Genomic DNA, 20934 nt, shown 5'->3' on the forward strand with positions numbered 1-20934 from the left:
TAACAATTCACAATCATTGTTCACTGGTCCATTAATCAGAGGACAATACATACAAATGAAACTTATCTGGTCAGGTGCGGTGGCTCATGCCTGCAATCCCAGCACTTTGGGAGGCCAAGGCGGGCAAATCATGAGGTCAGGAGTTCAAGACCAGCATAGCCAACATGGCGAAACCCTGTCTCTACTAAAAATACAAAGAATTAGCTGGACGTAGTGGTGGGCACCTGTAGTCCCAGCTACTCAGGAGGCTGAGGCAGGAGAATCACTTAAACCCAGGAGGCGGAGGTTGTAGTGAGCCAAGATCACACCACCACACTTCAGCCTGGGCAACAGAGTGAGACTCCATCTCAAAAAAAAAAAAAAAAATTAAACTTATTTACATATTAGAAAAACATCAAAATTCAACCATGAATCCAGCACATTATCAAATGAAGAGACAAACATTCTACCAACAAACTTAAAAAAAATCATTATCTCTGAAATTCAAGTACTACTGCTTAAAGAGCATTGACAGAACTCTCACCTCAAGGTTTCCCTGCAAAACAAGGTGAAATGCATACTCAAGACTCTTTAAGAATAAGCCACTGATAAAAACAATACACTTGTAACTTGTGTTAAATTTCATACATTTTTTTCAAGCACTGCACGATAATTAATTTGCATCAGGCTTTCCAAATTAGAAAAGCTTCACTTATAGAACTTCTTTCCAGTGGGAGTTTTCACATGACTTTTCAAGTAAATCTGAAAACTGAAAATATTCTTGCCGTTTCTAAACTATTAGAGTTTTAATCCTGTATACGTTCTTGTATTTACAAGGTCCAGCCAGCTACAGTGTGCATTTTCATATGTCCTTCAGTGGGTATGAGGGAAATGAAACATTCCCACATTCGGGACATTCATAGGGTTTTTCTCAGGAATGAGCTGATGTCTTCAAATGGAACTAACACAACTGAAGGCCTTACCACAAATTTAAATTTTTAAAATTTTTAAAATTTTTAAAATTAAAAAGGCTTTTCTCCACTCTGAGTCCTCCCAAATCTTCAAAAACAGGAAAATCTGAAGGTTTGACCACATTTCCTACATTCTTAAGGTTTCTCTGCAGTGTGAGCTCTTTCATGTTTTTGAGGGAATGGGAAAGAGTAAATGTTTTACCACATTTCTTACATTCAAGGGGCTTTATTTATTTATTTATTTATTTATTTATTTATTTATTTTTGAGATGGTGTCTCACTCTGTCGCCAGGCTGGAGTGCCATGGCACAATCTCGGCTCACTGCAACCTCCGCCTCCTGGGTTCAAGTGATTCTCCTGCCTCAGTCTCCTGAGTAGCTGGGACTGTAAGCATATGCTACTACACCTAGCTAATTTTTGTATTTTTAGCAGACACGAGGTTTCATCATGTTGGCCAGAATGGTCTCGATCTCCTGACCCCGTGATCGGCATGCACAGGATTTCCCCCCAACCCCCCGTGGCTTTTTATGTCCTTGAAAAAGAACTAAGACAACTGAAATGTGCCACCATGCCCAGCTAATTATTTTCTTTCTTTCTTTCTTTCTTTCTTTCTTTCTTTCTTTCTTTCTTTCTTTCTTTCTTTCTTTCCTTCCTTCCTTCCTTCCTTCCTTCCTTCCTTCCTTCCTTCCTTCCTTCCTTCCTTCCTTCCTTCCTTCCTTTCTTTCTTTCTTTCTTTCTTTCTTTCTTTCTTTCTTTCTTTCTTTCTTTCTTTCTTTCTTTCTTTCTTTCTTTCTTTCTTTCTTTCGAGATGGAATCTCGCTCTGTTGCCCAGGCTGGAGTGCAGTGGTGCAATCTCGGCTCACTGCAAGCTCCGCCTCCTGGATTCACGCCATTCTTCTGCCTCAGCCTCCTGAGTACCTGGAGGGAGCCGCCGTGCCCGGCATTATTTTAGTTTTTGTAGAGACAGGGTTTCACCATGTTGCCCAGGTTGTTTCACATTGTTTCAATCCAGGCTAGTTATGAACTCCTGGGCTCCAGCAATACACACACCTTAGCTTCCCAAATTGCTGGGATTATAGGCTGAGTCACTACACGCAGCCTCTATATCATGACTCCTTTCATGGCGAGTATGGTGACTGGAATGAGTGTAGGCTTTACCGCACCTCTCACATTCATAGGGTTTTTCTCCAGTATGAATTCTTTCCTGGAGGTGAAGGGAACTGAGGCGATTGAAGGCTTGGTCACACTGTTTACATTCATAGGCTTTCTCTCCAGTATGAGTACTTCTATGGTTACAAAGGGAACTCAATCGACTAAAGGCTTTGCCACATTGTTTACATTCCTAGGGTCTCTCTCCAGTATGAATGCTTCCATGGTAACGAAGGGAAGTGGAACAGCTGAAGGCTTTATCACATTTGGTACATTTATGGGGTGTTTCTCCAGTGTGAGTCCTTTCATGCATCTTAAAAGAACAAGAAAATCTGAATGTTTTCCCACATTCCTTACATTCGTAGGGTTTCTCTCCAGTGTGAGTTCATTCATGTATTAGACAAGAACCGGAAACAGTGAACGCTTTACCACATTGTTTACATTTATAGGGTTTTTCTCCTGTGTGAGTTCTCTGATGTCTTTCAACTGAATTGAGAAAATGAAAAGCTTTCCCACATATCGTACATTTATAAGCTGGATTTCCACTGTACATTATCATGTGTCTTCTAACACCTGGAACAGAAACGAAGAATTTCCCACACTGTTCACATTTATATTGCTTCTCCCCATATGGTTTGTATCCTGAGTGAGCTAGGATGTGCCTATTAAGGAGGGAATGACGTACAAAGACTTTTCCACAAATACTACATTCACATTGTTTTCATCCAGTAGAAATGTTCTCATTCAGATCAAGATTTGGAATTTGGCTGACAACTTGTCCATCATACTGACTACCTTCTTTGCTTTCACACAGTCTCTGTGCCATATGATTTCTGTGAAAAAATGACAAGCACATTTTTATTGCTTGGTTTAGTAACTTTCTACTTATTAATAGGTCTTGGACTTACACTGCTGCCAATACCAGGGAAAATGCATTTTTTTTTCTTTTCTTTTTTTTTTTTTTTTGCCATGACCGAATTATTTGAAAGTAAATGGGTTACTACTGAAAACAGAGCTACCACCTGCATGGCTATGACCAACATAGTAAGATTCATATACACAATTTTGTAGCACTATTTTCAAGTAAACTTTTCCAAACACTGACTGCTACACTGAAGTACGTTACATTTTGGGTGAAATTTTTCTAAAAAGAAATAAATTTACAGTGACTCTTATTTGTTTTGATTGCTTGTTTTTAAGTTCATGACATGCTAAGATTCTTTCAGAGGACTTTACTTCCTCTTCTCAGTGCAAATTATCTTATATCTTTCCCAGGTTTTTCGAAGTGATCTTCAATATACTGGTCTTTCCATTTGTTTCCTAAAATGCAGACCCACAAAATTATCATGAATTATTACAAACTGTAGAAACATTACTAGATTTCATGTTCATTGTACACAGTGCCCATGTCTGATTTCTTCACCAAATCATTCCCTTGCCACATTCCAAATCACAAATAGCACTGATGATAGGGAAATACTTCTGTAATTAAGTGAAATGTCTTGTCATTCTCACCTACAGAAGCCAGATTCCTGCAGATTTCCTGCATCATTTCTCTGTAGAGATTCTTCTAAGAAGAATCTAGCAAAGCCCATTCCTCCTGGGTAAAGTTCACAGCCACATCCTCAAAAGCCACGGAGTCCTAGAACATTCCACACATATGTATAGAAGGATAGGTGAGACTGACAGCACTGGGAACCTATACTCAATTCATAAGCTATGTACATGATTCTAAAATTTCCAAGCATATATTCTATGACTTGATTGTCACAACTCTTACTCTGTTCACACATACTCCCTCCCACACAGCAGTACTAATGCTAGAATTGAACTCTTCAAAAAGACAACAGCAAAGTAGAAACACCCATCTCATTAGAGAATCCAGGGAGTAAGATGTGCTGCCAGGAGTTACCTTGTAACTTCACTTTGTACATTTCTAGTATGTGCCATAATAAAGTCCTACCTGATGTGCATAAGTGAGTTAATATTATCAGTCCTGAGACTACTTATTCTTAAAAATGCCTGCTCACAAAGTTCAATCTTCGTTTGTATTAGTAACTTACATTTTGAAAGGGATTCCACCAACCCAAGTAATAAGAATAAGAATTACTTATGCAATATATTTGCCAGAACTTTTTCTGCTGAAGATCTATTATTTTGTGTCACTGCAGTGGTGCTTAGGGAACCAGACGCCAAAACACAGTCTGAACAGTAAGTGTTCAATGACTTTCCCTGGTAGACAATATTTTACATGTGCTGTCTCTTGTTAACTGGGCAGTTGAGCCCATTCCATGTGATTACACCAAGAGAGAATAGGCTTATTAAATTCAATTGAGAAGAAAATAAAACCAATAGTTGATATTTAATAATACTAATACAATAATTTTTAAAATTTCTATTGCACAATGTCAAGGCAGAAAGGAATAAGAGGAAATATGACACATGTTTTTTAAAATGACATTAATGTCACCACTTCCAGATGTTAATCCTATGAAATCACATAAATTCCCAAATCAGGTTGTTTTAGGCAAGAAAAACTACTTTTTCATACAGAGTAAAAATGACAAATGTCTAATGATTTTTAGTCATCTAAAAAAAGAGTGATTGCTTGTCTAACATACTTCTAAGATTTTCAAACGAAAATATTCAGGACAGCACAGTATTAGCAGAGAGATGAGCAAGCAGACCAAGGGAAGAAAAAGTCTTAATGTCCCAGCATTTATATGGAAAGTTGATGAATGAGAGAATAGGCACTGTAGAATAGAAAAAGAAATCACATGCACATTAAAATATGAGGCAAACCAGGCTAGCATCTACTTGGGAAAATGCATTGCATTCTTCTCTATTCCATGAACAATAGTCAACTTATTATATATTCAAATATGAAAGATAAAAAAAAACCAAAACACTTTCAGAAGTCACAGCAACATTTTTTTTTTTATGAAGGATTAGGCAGAATTTTTTTTATGTAAGAAAAAAGTGATAAAGGAACAGACAAACTCAAACATATTAAAATTTAGGGAATAAAAAGAAAATGGAATGGGCCGGGAGTGGTGGCTCACGCTTGTAATCCCAGCACCTTGGGAGGCTGAGGCGGACGATCACCTGAGGTCAGGAGGTTGAGACCAGCCTGGCCAACATGGCAAAACCCCGTCTTTTTGTTGTTCGTTTGTTTGTTTGTTTTTTGAGACAGAGTCTCGCATTGTCGCATTGTCGCATTGTCGTTTGGGCTGGGGTGCAGTGGCAAGATCTTGGCTCATTGCAACCTCCACCTCCCGGGTTCAAGCAATTCTCTTGCCTCAGCCTCCTGAGTAGCTGGGATTACAGGTGCCTGTCACCATGCTCAGCTAATTTTTTTGTATTTTTAGTAGAGACAGGTTTTCACCATGTTGGCCAGGCTGGTCTGGAACTCCTGACCTCGTGATCCACCCACCTTGGCCTCCCAAAGTGCTGGGATTATATGCATGAGCCTAAAACCCCGTGTTTACTAAAAATACAAAAATTAGCTAGGTGTGGTAGTGGGTGCCTATAATCCCAGTTCCTTGGGAGGCTGACACAGGAGAATCACTTGAACCTGGGAGGCGGAGGTTGCAGTAAGCAGAGATGGCGCCACTGCACTCTAGCTGGGCTACAGAGAAAGACAGCATCTCCAAAAAAACAAACAACAACAACAACAACAAAAACCCTCAGAGGCCGGGCACAGTGGCTCACACCTGTAATCCCAGCACTAAGGGAGGCCAAGGCGGTTGGATTACCTGAGGTCAGGAGTTCAAGACCAGCCTGGCCAACATGGTGAAACCCCGTCTCCACTAAAAATATGAAAAATTATCCATGTGTGATGGTGGGCACCTGTAATCCCACCTTCTTGGGAGGCTGAGGCAGGAGAATTGCTTGAACCCGGGAGACAGAGGATGCAGTGAGCTGAGATCATGCCACTGCACTCCAGGCTGGGTGACTGAATGAGGCTCTGTCTCAAAAAAACAAAACAAAACAAAACAAAAACCCTCATATATCCAGATAAGAGGATACAGATGTGTCCACTCTTATAAATTCTTCACCACGCTACAAGAGGGGAAGTGACATTTTGGTGAATCTTTGTAAATCATCAATTTATCTATCACACTTTTATTTCACTAGTAGCATTTACAAAGCTAAGTAATACAATTCCATTTGAAATTATCCATAAATAGAACAGACCTTTAAAACTTACTACACTCACTCTGGGGAAGAAATAAATATGGATTTTTAGCAAATAAAATATATCATTTTACCTTGCTTCTTTGGAAATAGTATTTTTATCTTTCAAGCTGTACTGACAAAATGTATCTTACAGTCAATGAAAAACTGAAACTCAAATAAGCGGACAAGCCTTTTCAAGGTAACAAACTCAGGGAGAGGCAGTGCTGACTCCAACGCAGACCTTTCTAAGTGTCACGGCAGGCCATTCTATCCCTCGGGACACCCATCCTGTTCAGTAAAGTACTCAGTGACCACCTAGGAGGCACTGGCACTGCTCTTTGTCCTCCTGTGTGCCTTAAGTGCATTTGAATATTCAGGTTGTTGCACATCCTCTCTGGGGTGGGTTTTCCTTGTCCTTTGGGACAGTTTTTCTCTCTTCACAAGTCTGGGACAATCTAGAGAGCAGAAATCATTTCTGCCTTTTCCTCTCAATGTCAGCATCCGATTGGCAGACCATCAACGTGTCTCCGAGGAATAAAAACTCGGGCTGGAGGAACAACTTTAAAGACCTAACTTTAATGACATTACATTGTATTGTCCATAATTTTAATGTCCTCAAATTTTAATGACCCTAAGGGGTCACCACTGTAGATGAAACTATACCAGGAGATTCCTCTAAGGCCAAGAGCATCCAGCTGCTCCCCTGAGAGACTCTACCCCCTACCTCAGGCTGTCCTTGGCGATGAGATGACCCCGGGGCTGATACTCATACTCACTAGACCCTCCAATAGACATGGCCACAGTGGGTATCCTGGGTCATCCCCAGACAGTTCTAAAATGCCAGGACTAGGAAAAGACAGAAGGGTGGTTGAGGACACAACACCCTGTAAAGTTTTCACAGGGGGACCTCAACCTAAAGACATTCTGGTAATATGTACACTTAGGAAAGATGAAAAGAAGAGAGGCGCAAAGACTTTTTTACAGTAGAGTGTCAGATGATTTATTCTCCGCTTTCCTGTCATGTAAAATGTTTGGAAACAGAAAAATATTTTGGTCAAAGTGGCTCACGCCTGAAATCCCAGCGTTTTAGGAGGCCGAGGCGGGTGATCAATTAAGGTCAGGAGTTCAAAACCAACCTAGCCAACATGCCAAAACCCTGTCTCTACTAAAAATACAAAAATTAGCTGGACATGGTGGTGGGCACCTATAAGCCCGGCTACTTGGGAGGCTGAGGCAGGAGAATCACTTAAACCCGGGAGTCAGAGATTGCAGTGAGCGGAGACTGCACCATTGCACTCCAGCCTGGCGACAGGGCGAGACTGCGTCTCAAAAAAAAAAAAAAAAAATATATATATATATATATATGTATATATGTAAAATATACATTTAAAATTACTACGTGTGGATAGTATTTGAAGTCATGGGACTGACTGTAGGTAGAAACAAGAGAAGGCAGGGAAAGTTTTTATATTTATATTTATATTTATATATAATTATATAAAATTAATATACATAATTATAATATATAAATATATAATATAGGCTGCGCACGGTCGCTCACACCTGTAATCCCAGCAATTTGGGAGGCCGAGGTGGGCAGATCACCTGAGGTCAGGAGTTCGAGACTAGCCTGACCAACATGGAGAAACCCCATCTCTACTAAAAATACAAAATTAGCCAGGCGTGGTGGTGCGTGCCTATAATCCCAGCTACTCAGGAGACTGAGGCAGGAAAATCACTTGAACCCGGGAGATGGAGGTTGCGGTGAGCCCAGATTGCATCATTGCACTCCAGTCTGGGCAAAGAGGGTTAAACTCCATCTCGAAATGAATAAATAAATAAAACAAAAAATATATATTTATGTCTAAATATATAATTATAATACACAAATGTATATATAAAATACATTTATTATAAATTTATTAATATATAAAATATGTTTATTTCTGAGACAAGGTCTGGCTCTGTCACCCAGGCTGGAGTGCAGTGACACTATCATAGCTCATTGGAGCCTTGCACAGAGGGCTCAAGCGATGCCCCCACCTCAGCCTCCTGAGTGGCTAGGATTGCACGCACACCCCACCATGCCTAGCTAATTTTAAAATTCTTTGTAGAGACAGGGTCTTCCTTTTTTGCCTAAGCTGGTCTTAAACTCCTGGGCTCAACTGATCTTCCTGCCTCAGCCTTCCAATGTGTTAGACGTGGGCCACTGCATCTGGTCTAATGCATTTTTTAGTTTGTGAGTTTATATTATTTAATATTTTTAAGTACTGAATGTGTTGAACAGCCATCTTGCAGAATTCCCGAACAATGGACGGTCAGCTCTCATGTCCTGGTTCAAATCGCCCCAGCACACCACAGCTAGAAACCTTTCAGCCAACTTCCACTTATGTCTCCCGGGGAAGGACAATGTCACTTGGCCAATCCCCACTAAGAGGGACTCTGGAAAGGCAAGAAACTATTCTGTTCTCTATAATGGAATGTGACCAAGAAGAAGGCAGCTGGGAGGGCCAGCTGGGCCCTCCAACCAGCAGCGTCCACCATCGACCAACTGCCCTAGAGCTACACCGTGCTGGGCATTTGGGGCACTGTTATGAGCAAGAGTTTCCATTTTTCTTCTCATGGGACCTTCATGCTAGTGGCAAGAGACAATTTTTTTTTTTTTTTTTTGAGACAGGGTTTTGTTCTTGTCACTCAGGCTGGAGTGCAATGGTGTAATCTCGGCTTACTACAACCTCTGCCTCCTGGATTCAAGCAATTCTCCTGCCTCAGCCTTCTGAGTAGCTGGGATTACAGGTATGCACCACCACGCCTAGCTAATTTTTGTATTTTTAGTAGAGATGGATTTTCACCATGTTGGCCAGGCTGGTCTGGAACTCCTGAGCCACTGTGCCCAGCCAAGAGGGAGATTTTAAATCAATAAGTATAACTGTGATGAATGCCAGAAAGAAGAGTGTGTGTGATGGGGAGGGGACCTAAGTTATTGTCTCATGCTTTAACACTTTCATAGGCAATAACTAAACACTTAGAAGCTTAAAACAACACACACCTTTAAGCCAATTTTGGCAAGATAGGAGTTGAGCACATTTTAGCAGGTCCTCTGCTTGGGATCCCATGCTAAGCAGCTGGGCTGCATCCTTATCTGAGGCTCAACCAGGGCAGAATCCATTTCCAGGTCCGCTGAGGTTATTGGCAGAATTCATTTCCTCGGACCCGCTTGGCAAGGGGCCCAGCTTTTTGCTTCCTTGCCTATGGGGCCCCCTCAAAGGTCCTTTCTCAGCACAGCATCTCCCTCCTGCAGCGCCTGCAGGCGGAACCTCTCTCTCTAGTGTGCGAAGGTGATGCACTGTGACAGTGACATCCCATTGCTTTTGCCAGGCTCTGTGGGTTAGAAGCCAGTCACCGGTTTTGCTCGTACCCAAGGTCAGGAAGACTATGTAAGGGCATAGGTCATTGGGGGGTCAGTCACTTTAGGGTGTGGCTGCCACCATTGAACTTGGTGAGACTTTAAGGGTTGGTAGGAGCTGGCCAGGTACAGGGGTGAGGGTGTGTCAGGCAGGGGTGAGGGCATGGAGGGGGATGCAGAGGCCTGCACCCTGGAATGTCCTTTCACTCCCTGAGGTTTTGTTCTCCTGATCCCTGAGTACATCCCAGAACACGGTGGGGCCCTAGCAGGGGAGATGTAGGGAAGCATGTGTTGTTCATCCGGGGACTTTGTTAGGCAAATCAGATTAGGGGCCAGGCTTTCAGTGGTGGGTGCAAGTGTGGCAGTGATGTGTGTGCAGGTGTGTGTGGGAAGAGCGATGGGGTTGGGGTCAGCCCCAGCCACCATGAAGACCTTAACTGTGCATCCACCCATCCCAGCAGCCTCCCTGACAGAGTGCCTTCAGGGTGCAGGTCCTGTTTTGCACATGGAAGTGAATCAGAGTGGGACACTGCCTTGCCTTAGAGAGGTTACACTTCTTCTCCTTCTTCTTCTTCTTCTTTTTTTTTTTTAAATTTGCGACAGTCTCACTCTGTTGCCCAGGCTGGAGTGTAGTGGTGTGACCTTGGCTCACTGCAACCTCTGCCTCCCAGGTTCAAGTAATTTTCCTGCCTCAGCCTCCTGGGTAGGGTAGCTGGGATGATAGGCATGCGTTACCATGCCTGGCTAATTGTTGTATTTTAGTTTCACCATATTGGCCAGGCTGGTCCCAGTGTCCTGGCCTCAAGCGATCTGCCCGCCTCAGCCTCCCAAAGTGCTGTGATTACAGGTGTAAGCCACCACACTGGGCGAGAGGTCACACTTCATGCCACGTGGGAGGCAGCCACTCAGACAGCACCCCAGCTGGCGCTGGGAGTGAGGGGTGCTCAGCGTCCTAGGAAGGCAGAGGGCTGCTGAGAGGTTCGGGGAGGAAGGACTGAAGGAGGATGTGAGATTTTTCACCTGAGCAGGTGGGTGGATGGAGGGGCTGTTTACAGAGAATCACAAGAATGTGGATGAGCAGGTTAGGGCACTAATAAAGCACTCTGTTTTGGCCCGCAGAAAATTTGAGATGCTTCCCTGTGTCCAGCTGGGGCTTTGGGAAAGGTCAGGGTTGGGCATCTGACTGGGATGGATGTCTGGCAGGCAGCAGAGCATGTGGATGGTTTGTGAAGCCCGGAAGGGCAAGAGATTTCCTGTAGCAGTGCCCACTGCAAATGGAAGGGCATTTGACGTGAGCCCAAACATATACAAGTTGGGCAGAGAAAGGGATGGGTCCCCGGCACCCACAGAGGAGCCGCTATAGAGGTACAGGAAAACCAAGGGTGTGGGGTCACATGATGCAGGAAGCTCAAATAAGATGAGGAAAGAGGTTTTAAAAACGATCAGGGCTGGGGACAGTGGATCATGCCTGTAATCCCAACACTTTGGGAGGCTCAGACAAGAGGATAGCTTGAGGCCAGGAGTTTGAGACCAGCCTGGGCAACATAGGGAGACCCCATTTCCATAAACAAATAAATATCATTGGTACTTGGCATTTCAGGCAGGGAACAGCAAACACATGAAAGCTCTGAGGCAGGAAAGGGAAGTGATTAGTGCTCGCTCCTCGTTCCTTTATCAGACCTTAAAGAGATGCAGAGACATTTCAGGTACTCTTTGGCCGAGCTCCTTCAGGGAAGGCCTAAGTTCGCTTCTACTTCCCATCTATTAATTTTCTTTTTTTTTTGGAGACAGAGTCTCACTCTGTCGCCCAGGCTGGAGTGCACGCAGTGGCACAATCTCAGCTCACTGCAACTTCCACCTCCCGGGTTCAAACGATTCTCCTCCCTCAGCCTCCCCAGTAGCTGGGACCACAGGTACGTGCCACCACGATCGGCTAAGTTTTTGTCTTTTTAGTAGAGACGGGGTTTCATCTTGTTGGCCAGGCTGGTTTCCAACTCCTGGCCTCAAGTGATCCACCTGCCTCGGCCCCACAAAGTGCTGAGATTACAGGCGCGAGTAACCGTGCCCGGCCCTACTTCACTCCTAACGCCCACCATACGTGCTTCCAAATGTTTGCTGAATGACAAGGTGAACGAGTGAATGGGACTAGGTGACTTTGGGCAGCAGGCAATCCTATTCCTTGGACCTCAGTTTCCCTTTTTGTAAAGCAAGCCTGTATCTCGCTCTCTGCCCTAAAAGCCTGAGTTCTGGGCTTGAGATGAGCGCGTCCCGTAGAGCAGACTCCAAGTGGACGTTGAGCTGCGTCTTCTAGAAGGCCAGAATCCGGCCAGCTCTAGGGTCCGGTCCTCCCGAGGGACCCCGCACGCCCAGTCCCAGCGCCGCCCCCTCCCAACTTCCCTTTGTTCCCCAGGCCCCGCCCTCTCCGCGCAGCTCGCTCCCCATTGGCCGGGGGTCGGGCCCTGGGGGCCCTGCTCCACTGGGGGCGGGGCGGCGGTCGGGGCCGTGTGGCCTGCGCTGTGTGTGTGTCCCCGCGGCAGCCCAGCGCCAGCTGCAGCTCAGTGATCCCAGCCGGATCCTGAGCGGGGAACACGGGCTGAAGCGGAGGCTGCGGCCCCGCCCCGGGGCTTCATTGTTGAGGCTGCCGCGGCTCTGTCGGCTGCTCAGCTGCCCTCCAGTCGGCCCAGGCGCCGCGGCTAGGAGCGAGCGCTGCGAGGCGGCGGCCTGAGATGAGACGGCGCGACCGGCGACCGGGTCTCCGGACCGGGCGGGGGTCTCTGCCCCAGGCGTGGCTGCTTCGAGCTGGGCTCCTTAGGGTCCGGGGTCGGGATCCGGGGTCCGTGCGCCTGGGCTTTGTCTCGGCCTCTGGTGCCACCGGGGCCTTCGCGCCTCCTGCGACACCGCGTGGGCCCGCGCGGTGGTCCCGGTCGCCCTGCGGGTGGGGGTCGGTCCCCACTGCTCCCCGGCTCCCCGCGTCTGCCGCGGAGGGGACTGCATGGACCCGGGCGCTGACTTCTGCCCGGTACCCCCGCGGCGTGGCTGGTCCCCGTGTGCGGCAGAGGGCGTCCTGCGAGGACCCACCCGTGGGACGGGTCCGGGTCACCGCGAGTGGGACACTCCGTCGCCCTCCCCGCCCTCCCTCGCAGCGAGACTGCTTGGCTATCACCGAAGGGACTGCGCGGACCCTCGGACGAGGGAGTCCATGACTCTGGGTGGGGGCTCTTTCCCGGCCCGCATGACGGCTTCCTGAGTGTTTTGTCACCTATATAGGTGGCTGCGTGGACCCGCGCGCGTGGGTCCTGGCCGCCCTGCTAGTGGGGCTGTGCGCCGCCCCGTGGCTCGTCTGGGTCGACCCCACCTGGGACGCGGGTGTAGTGGTTGTCTGTGCCCTGGTGGCGCTGTTGGTCGGGGCGCACTGCCCCCAACCCGTGATTTAGCCTCTCACATGCCGGACGGGAGGAAGCGAGAGGCACGCGCCCGAAGCTGTCGCGCAGCGGCCGCACAGACCTCTGCCCTGGCTGGCCCGTCCGGGGGGGGGGGCGAGGGGCTGTCACCGCGTCCCACCGCCGCGCTTCCAGCTCTGGCCCCGGGCTGAGCTCTGATTGGAGGAAGCAGGGCCCTTCTGCCTGGCGCTTCTTGATTTCTTCCGTTAGTAATGGGAAGAAAAAAAATTCTGGAAAGCCAGATTAAACTTTGTAGCTCTCAGCGCCTGGAGAGTGGAAGAAACTCTCCCCAAAATTTGGCGGGCCGGAAAATGCGTTTCAGGCAGGAGCATCCACACGCAGGGAATGAGGCCAAGGCAGTTACAGCTAGAGGTCAGATTTATGAGGAGAGAGCCAGGGTGAGGTCCATGGGTGAGGAGACTCCGACCTCAGCTTGATGGGAAGACCTGATGCTGCCCCTCAGACGCTGTATTTCTCAGCCACCAAAGAAAGTGGAATCACTCCTTAGTGAATGCTTTCATCAAACTTTTGAAAAACCTGTAATGTCCCAGGAAGCAAAATCAAACTAGACAGTTTCCCCCTTTTAAGAGTGTTAAAAGTCCCGGAGACAAACAGCAGAAGGTTCAAGGAGTCCAAATACTCAACCTGAAGTTCTTTCTGCACAAGAGATGGTGTATAAATAACAGGCATACAAGAGAAAACTGAACTAATCACCGCAGCTGTGGCTCCTAGCCCTGTAGCGTGTCATGCAGACCCTTTTGCCTTCTCTGCCCTCCACTGTCCCAGACCCCAACACTACGCGCACCTCCAGTCATCAGCTCCTGCGGACCCATTGCTATGAACTCTGTTTCGGTGGCTCCCTTCTCTCTGAAGTTTTGCTTGTTCTCCTGAAGTCCTGGTCTTTAAGAGCTTATGATCTGCAGGGACAGATTGGCTTTGGGTAGTACATAGTTAACTGTAGCACAGCTTGAAAAATGCTCTGATAGAGGTGGGCAGGCAGTTTGTACATGCGGGTAAATGCGAGGTCCTTTTTCAATACCATGAATCCAAGTATTCATGCTATTTTAAATCTGCAATTCTTTGACTCTCCAGAGGGCTTTTAGATTAATTTTTTTTTCTATTAGTTCCTAGTGTTTGTTGCATAGTTCGGAGTACTTGATTAAAACTTACCAGGTCTGCCGGGCGCTGTGGCTCACGCCTGTAATCCCAGGACTTTGGGAGGTCTAGGCAGGCGGATCACTTGAGGTCAGGAGCTCGAGACCAACCTGGCCAACATGATGAAACCCTGTCTCTACTAAAAATACAAAAATTACTTGGGCGTGGTGGTGGGCGCCTGTAATCGCAGCTACTCAGGAGGCTGAGGCAGGAAATAGCTTGAACCGAGGAGGCGGAGGTTGCAGTGAGTCGAAATGGCTCCACTGCACTCCAGCCTGGGCCATAGAGTGAGACTTCGTCTCAAAACAAAAACAAAAACAATGTACTGGGTCTACCTCCGGCTCTGGAATTTTCCTGGAAGGCCTTCTCTTCTGGGCTTCATTTTTCTTACTTTTGAGGATGGTAAACTACATAAGTTCCAAGAATCTTTGCCCTACACCTTTAATTCTTTCAAGCAAATATAGCAGAGAAAAATTCTCTTCCCGGCAATGGTGTAAGTAATGGAGGCCTTTGAAAATGTGGATTCTAAAATGGAAATTCTTTTTCTTCTTCCCCTTTTTTTCCTTTTAAACGAGTTTAGTTACATGAGTATATACTTTATCTCGGAGTTAAGGACAAGTATCTATGATGAAAGCTTAAGCAGCTTTTTGGCAATATCTTGCATATTCTTCACAATTGTGTTTTATGTGCAGCATCTTCACTCTATCCAGTTGGTTTGTTTTTTTCTCATTAATGGAGTTGTTGAGCTCAGAACTTTTCAGGAGCAGTTTGTTGACCTTTTAAGTGTCATGTGAAATATGTTCTAATTTAACATTTTATTTGGTTGAGTAAAATGGGAATAAATGGAAATTTGAGAGTGCCTTGAGTAGATGTACTTGGCTTTGTGTAATGGTTTGAAGCATAGTTTAAAATTACCACTTGTGGCCGAGTGTGGTGGCTCACACCTGTAATCCCAACACTTTGGGAGGGCAAGGCAGGCAGATCACGAGGTTAGAAGATGGAGACCATCCTGGCTAACACGGTGAGACCCCATCTCCACTAAAAATACAAAAAACTTACTCTAGTTCTTTTGAGCAGAGGATTTGGTTTCGATATGTGGCCCTATTAAAGCTTTTGTTAAGTCCAAATACTTTCTGAACTTCAGTTCCCTTACCTATAAAATGGAGTTAGTTGTTAATAATATCTATTCTGCCTAACTCAGGAGATTGTTTTGAGGATCAAATGAAATCATGAATGTAATGGAATTTTGTAAATTTTAAATGAAATATTGTATTACCTAAGATTAAAACAAAACAAAACAAAACAAAAACACTGTATTCAAGAATGGAATGAATCTGGGTTTTCCTTTGAAATCCCAAGTGTTTAATGTACAGAGAAGTTTTAATGTGTCTGTTGGGGAGCTTCATTAGGATTGTTTTCTATCTTTAATTGGCCAGTATTGTTTTATATTTTATCATTTTTGGGGAACATCAAAATTTGTGTTTCAGGTATCATTAATATTTTACAAAGTTATTGAATGTGCATGATTTAGTCTTTAACAATCTCTTCAATTATTTACATTCCCACGTAAAAAATGAAGTAATGAACATCCATGTAAATAACATTCCCATGCTTTAATGAAGCATAATTTCTTGACATTGCAGTTTCTAAGTGCCCTGTCTTGAGGTTGGGAAAGCTGAAGGGCAGTCAGAGGTCAAGGTCAGCAAAGCATCACCTTTGACATTTGAAATCCAGCAGCAGGTATAACAGTGAACCCCATTCCAGTATCCAGGAAGTTTCTCTGCACTGTCTGTCCTCCAGCCACCTCAGAATCTGTGTCTGCAGTGTTGGTCCTGCTTTCCTCTCTCCTCTGCCTTTTCTTTCTCTTCACCTACTTCTACCGAGTGCCGCTGATGTCCCAGACAGTGGCAGTGGGAGTACAAAGGCTAATAAACCCAGCCCTGGTCCTCAGAGAATTGATGTTTTCTGTGTAGATATTAAGTGACACTGTCATACATAGTGTTGACAAACATTGATACAGATTTCCTGTGAAGTGCAGAAGCACCATCCTAGAAGCAGACATGCAGAGGCAGCACTGGTGACTCACACATGGAGAGCTGGAGTTCTTGTTCTAGTGGGATCAACTGACCTGGACATCATTTCAGTGCAACGGAGTGAGTGCTGGGATGGGCTCCCTCGGGACATCTGGGGCTGGGTTTGTCTGGTGTTTAGTCTCCTGCATGGTACTTAGAGTTTATCAGTAAGATGAGCATTGGGAGGTTTCTAAGTGAAAGGAAAGGCAATCACTGACCTGAAACCTAAAATCTGTAGGTGTTCTGGGCCATTTATAATTCACTGAATCTGTTTTGTCAGAACAAGTCTATCATCTATTGTTTTGGATGGAGTGTGGCCAGCCTTGCCTTGCGATGTAAGGAAATCAGGAAACGCTTGTCACGTGTCAACACCGTGCCAGACACTCTTCTAGGGGTTTCCACGTAAATCACTGTATTCATTTCTGTTGCTGCTTTACCACATTTCCACAAATTTAGTGGCTTAAAACAATCGAAATTGTATCATCTCACAGTTCTGTGGGGCAGAGGTCTGACGTGGGTGTCACTGGGCAAAAATCACCACGTGGGCTGGGCTGCATTCCTCACTATAGAACTGTTTCCAAGTGCTTTTGGCCAAATATAGTTCCTTGTGGTTGCAGGACTGAGGTGTCTGTTCCCTTGCCGGCCATCTGTTGGGAGCTGCCCTCAGCTCCTGAGACCTCTATCTGGTCTTTGCATGTGCTCCCATCAGCTCAGGACTAGCTAGGCCAGGGACCTGGTCAGGCTCTCCAGTTCCCGTGTGTGCATTTCTCTTCTTCCACTCGGAGAAAGTTCTATGCCCTATTTAAAAAAATGTTTTTGAGATGGAGTCTTGCACTGTTGCCCAGGCTGAAGTGCGGTGGCATGATCTCAGCTCACTGCAACTTCTACCTCCCGGGTTTAAGTGATTCTCCTGCTTCAGTCTCCTGAGTAGCTGGGACTACAGGTGCCCGCCATGACGCCCGACTAATTTTTATATTTTTAGTAGAGATAGGGTTTCACCATTTTAGCCAGGATGGTCTCCATCTCTTGATCTCGTGATCCACCCGCCTTACTCTCCCAAAGTGTGGCGATTACAGGCGTGAGCCACCGTGCCTGGCCAGTTCTATGCTCTTAGAGACTCATGGGATTAGATTGGACCTCCCTGGATAGCCCAGGATACTCCTCCTAAGGCCTGTGGCAAAGCTCTTTTGCTGTGTGACATAGTCACAGGTCTAGGGGGTTGGAATCTCCCACCACAGTTACCGATCCACTTACTACAGCAGCCTGGGAGGTGCTTTTCATTGCCTCTGGTTAAGAGATACCAATTTTTTTTTTTTTTTTTTTTTTTTTTTGCAAATTGGCAGGAACGTGAAGATCCCTCTTTTTTTTTTCTGAGACGGAGTCTCATTCTCTTGCCCGGGCTGGAGTGCAGTGGCACGATCTTGGCTCACCACAACTTCCACCTCCCGGGTTCAAGCACTTCTCCTGCCTCAGTCTCCTGAGTAGCTGGGACTACAGGCACGAGCCACCAAGCTCGGCTAATTTTTGTATTTTTAGTAGAGACGGGGTTTCACTTTGTTGGCCAAGCTGGTCACAAACTCCTTACCTCATGATCTGCCCACCTTGGCCTCCCAAAGTGCTGGGATTACAGGCGTGAGCCACCGCACCCAGCCAGGAAGATCCTTCTTAAATGAAAAAACATTCCTCTGACTTGATGTGAGGCTGTTGGTGAGATTCATAGCAGTGGAGAGAGGTCCATCAGAAACGGAGCTAAACTTTGTGTTTTGGAGTATTTTGATGGCCTGCTCTGATTATGTAAGTTTTGCTAAGAAGTCATTAGAGTAATTCCTCTACTGGAAGAAACACCCATATGGGGAATTTGGGACCTTGCCTTTTCAAGTTTTACACAAAGGACTCTTCATGGGCGAAAAGTACATGATTCCAGGTCCATTTCTAGAATGCAAACAGCTGCATCAACCCAACAGCGATTCACATTCTTGAGTTTGAGAGAATCTGATTGTTTCAAGGCTGAAGCCAAAAGCCCAATAAACAATGTTTGCACCTTTATTCATAGTTAGGAATTAGGTGCATCCCGTGGTCAAGAAAACAACTGATGGTCACCAAGTAGTTTAAAACCAAGCAGGACCTCATTTTATCATGTGGGTGTTTTTGATTTTTTTAACTAAGTTTTTATTTTCCTATGCAATAAATGACAAGCTCTGACTTGAAATACATTTCCTTTAATAAACCAGAATCTAGGGCCAGGCGCGGTGGCTCACGCCTGTAATCCCAGACTTTGGTAGGCCAAGGAGGGCAGATCACGAGGTCAGGAGATTGAGACCATCCTGGCTATGGTGAAACCCTGCCTCTACTAAATATACAAAAAATTAGCCGGGCCAGGTGGCGGGCGCCTGTAGTCCCAGCTACTCGGGAGGCTGAGGGAGGAGAATGCATGGGAGGCGGAGCTTGCAGTGAGTTGAGATCAGGCCTCTGCACTCCAGCTTGGACGACAGAGTGAGACTCTGTCTCAAAAAAAAGAAAAACAACAAAGAAAAGGAAAAAAAAAAAAGAGAAACCAGAATCTATAATCCTAAGGTTTTTAACCTGGCTTTCAGAAATTTATGAAGTCCCCAAAATCCTGTGCAACAATTTTGTGTATATGCATCCATGTGTGTTTATGGGGAGACTATTTATAGCTCTCCATACATTTTCAAAGTGGTTGGATTCCAAAAAATTTTAGATACACCACTTGGGCCTGGTGTGGTGGCTCACATCTGTAATCCCAGCACTTAGGGAGGCTGAGGCAGTAGGATCCACTGAGGTCAGGAGTTTAAGACCAGCAACATAGCGAGACTTCCACCTCTACCAAAAAAAAAAAAGTGCTGGGCGTGGTGGTGCACACTTGTGGTTCTAGCTGCTCAGGAAGTTGATCACCTGATCCCAATAATTTGAGGCTGTAGTAAGTTAGAATTGCACCACGGCACTCCAGCCTGGGCAACAGAGCAAGGCCCTCTCTCAAACAAAAACAAAAAACCATATCACTTAATATACTATTGTTGTTGGTCAAGTATCAGATTTTGTTTAAACATTAAATTCTCTCTCTCTTTTTTTTTTTTTTTTGAGACGGAGTCTCGCTCTGTCACCCAGGCTGGAGTGCAGTGGCGTGGTCTCAGCTCATTGCAAGCTCTGCCTCCCAGGTTCACACCATTCACCTGCCTCAGCCTCCTGAGTAGCTGGGACTACAGGCGCCCGCCACCACGTCCGGCTAATATTTGGTATTTTTAGTAGAGACGAGGTTTCACCGTGTTAGCCAGGATGGTCTCCATCTCCTGACTTCGTGATCCGCCCACCTTGGCTTCCCAAAGTGCTGGGATTACAGGTAAATACTCATTTTTAGCAAAGGTGTACAGGCATACAGCTCTAAGAATCAGAAATTAACAAGGCTTAGAACAAAACCCAGCAATCCCCTACCTTACCCTTCTTCACCCTGATCCCTGCTCCTTGGAGGTTACTATGTTTATGTTTTAGCTGGTGCTTCTAGATTGTGTGAAAGACAGGGAGATGTCCTACTGTGGAAGACAAGGATTCAGGTTGCTTACCCTCCCCCCTGCTCCTGTTGCCCAGGTTTTTTTTTTTTTTTTTTTTTTTTTTTTTTGAGGCGGAGTCTCGCTCTGTCTCCCAGGCTGGAGTGCAGTGGCCGGATCTCAGCTCACTGCAAGCTCCGCCTCCCGGGTTTACGCCATTCTCCTGCCTCAGCCTCCCAAGTAGCTGGGACTACAGGAGCCCGCCACGTCGCCCGGCTAGTTTTTTGTATTTTTTAGTAGAGACGGGGTTTCACCGTGTTAGCCAGGATGGTCTCGATCTCCTGACCTCGTGATCTGCCCGTCTCGGCCTCCCAAAGTGCTGGGATTACAGGCTTGAGCCACCGCGCCCGGCGCCCACGTTTTTCTCCCCAATCCTCTCAGTATAATTATTGTGGTAGTGAGGCCAGGCATGGTGGCTTGTGACTTATCCCAGATTTTTGGGAGGCCGAGGCAGGAAGATCACTTGAGGCCAGGTGTTGAAGGCCAGCCTGGTCAACACAGTGAAACCCCGTCTCTACTAAAAAATACAAAAATTAGTCAGTTGTAGTGTCGCACACCTGTAGTCCCAGCTACTCAGGAGGTTGAGGCACAAGAATTGCTTGAACCTGGGAGGTGGAGGTTGCAGTGAGCTGAGATTGCACCACTGTACTCCAACCTGGGCAACAGAGGTAGACTCTCTCAAAAAAAAAATTATTGTGATGTGGGCTACATAGTACAATAGTGTATGTATTTAGTATTCTTCCCGGTTTTTGGCCCAGAGCTTCTAAAACCCTTGTAATTTCCTGAGTGATAGGAACATCATTGGTTATAATATTTGGTCTTAGGTTTCAATACCTGACACAAGAGCTTCTAAGACTTTTGGAATCTCTGGGGTGTTAGGAGTGTCTTTTGTATGATGAGATGACAGGTGGCTTCGGGCCCCTGGACAGGTTCAGGATTAGGGCTGGTTGCCAGAAAGATGAGTCATGAGTAAAGAGTTGGACATATCAGCCCCACCCCTACCTCTGGGAGGGGAGACGA

The 20934-nt window shown here is 45.8% G+C and overlaps 1 protein-coding gene and 1 pseudogene across 1 annotated transcript in view; one reads left to right on the forward strand and one right to left on the reverse strand.

The window, feature by feature from the left end:
• LOC144332790 (SH3 domain and tetratricopeptide repeat-containing protein 1-like) overlaps window positions 1–20934 on the forward strand; it is a 291300-nt gene that overhangs the window by 213999 nt on the left and 56367 nt on the right. The gene's annotated exons all lie outside the window — the stretch shown is intronic.
• LOC106995469 (uncharacterized) lies at window positions 1954–8822 on the reverse strand (annotated as a pseudogene).

The sequence above is a fragment of the Macaca mulatta genome, chromosome 11, assembly GCF_049350105.2.
Source record: "Macaca mulatta isolate MMU2019108-1 chromosome 11, T2T-MMU8v2.0, whole genome shotgun sequence".
NCBI classification, from domain to species: domain Eukaryota; kingdom Metazoa; phylum Chordata; class Mammalia; order Primates; family Cercopithecidae; genus Macaca; species Macaca mulatta.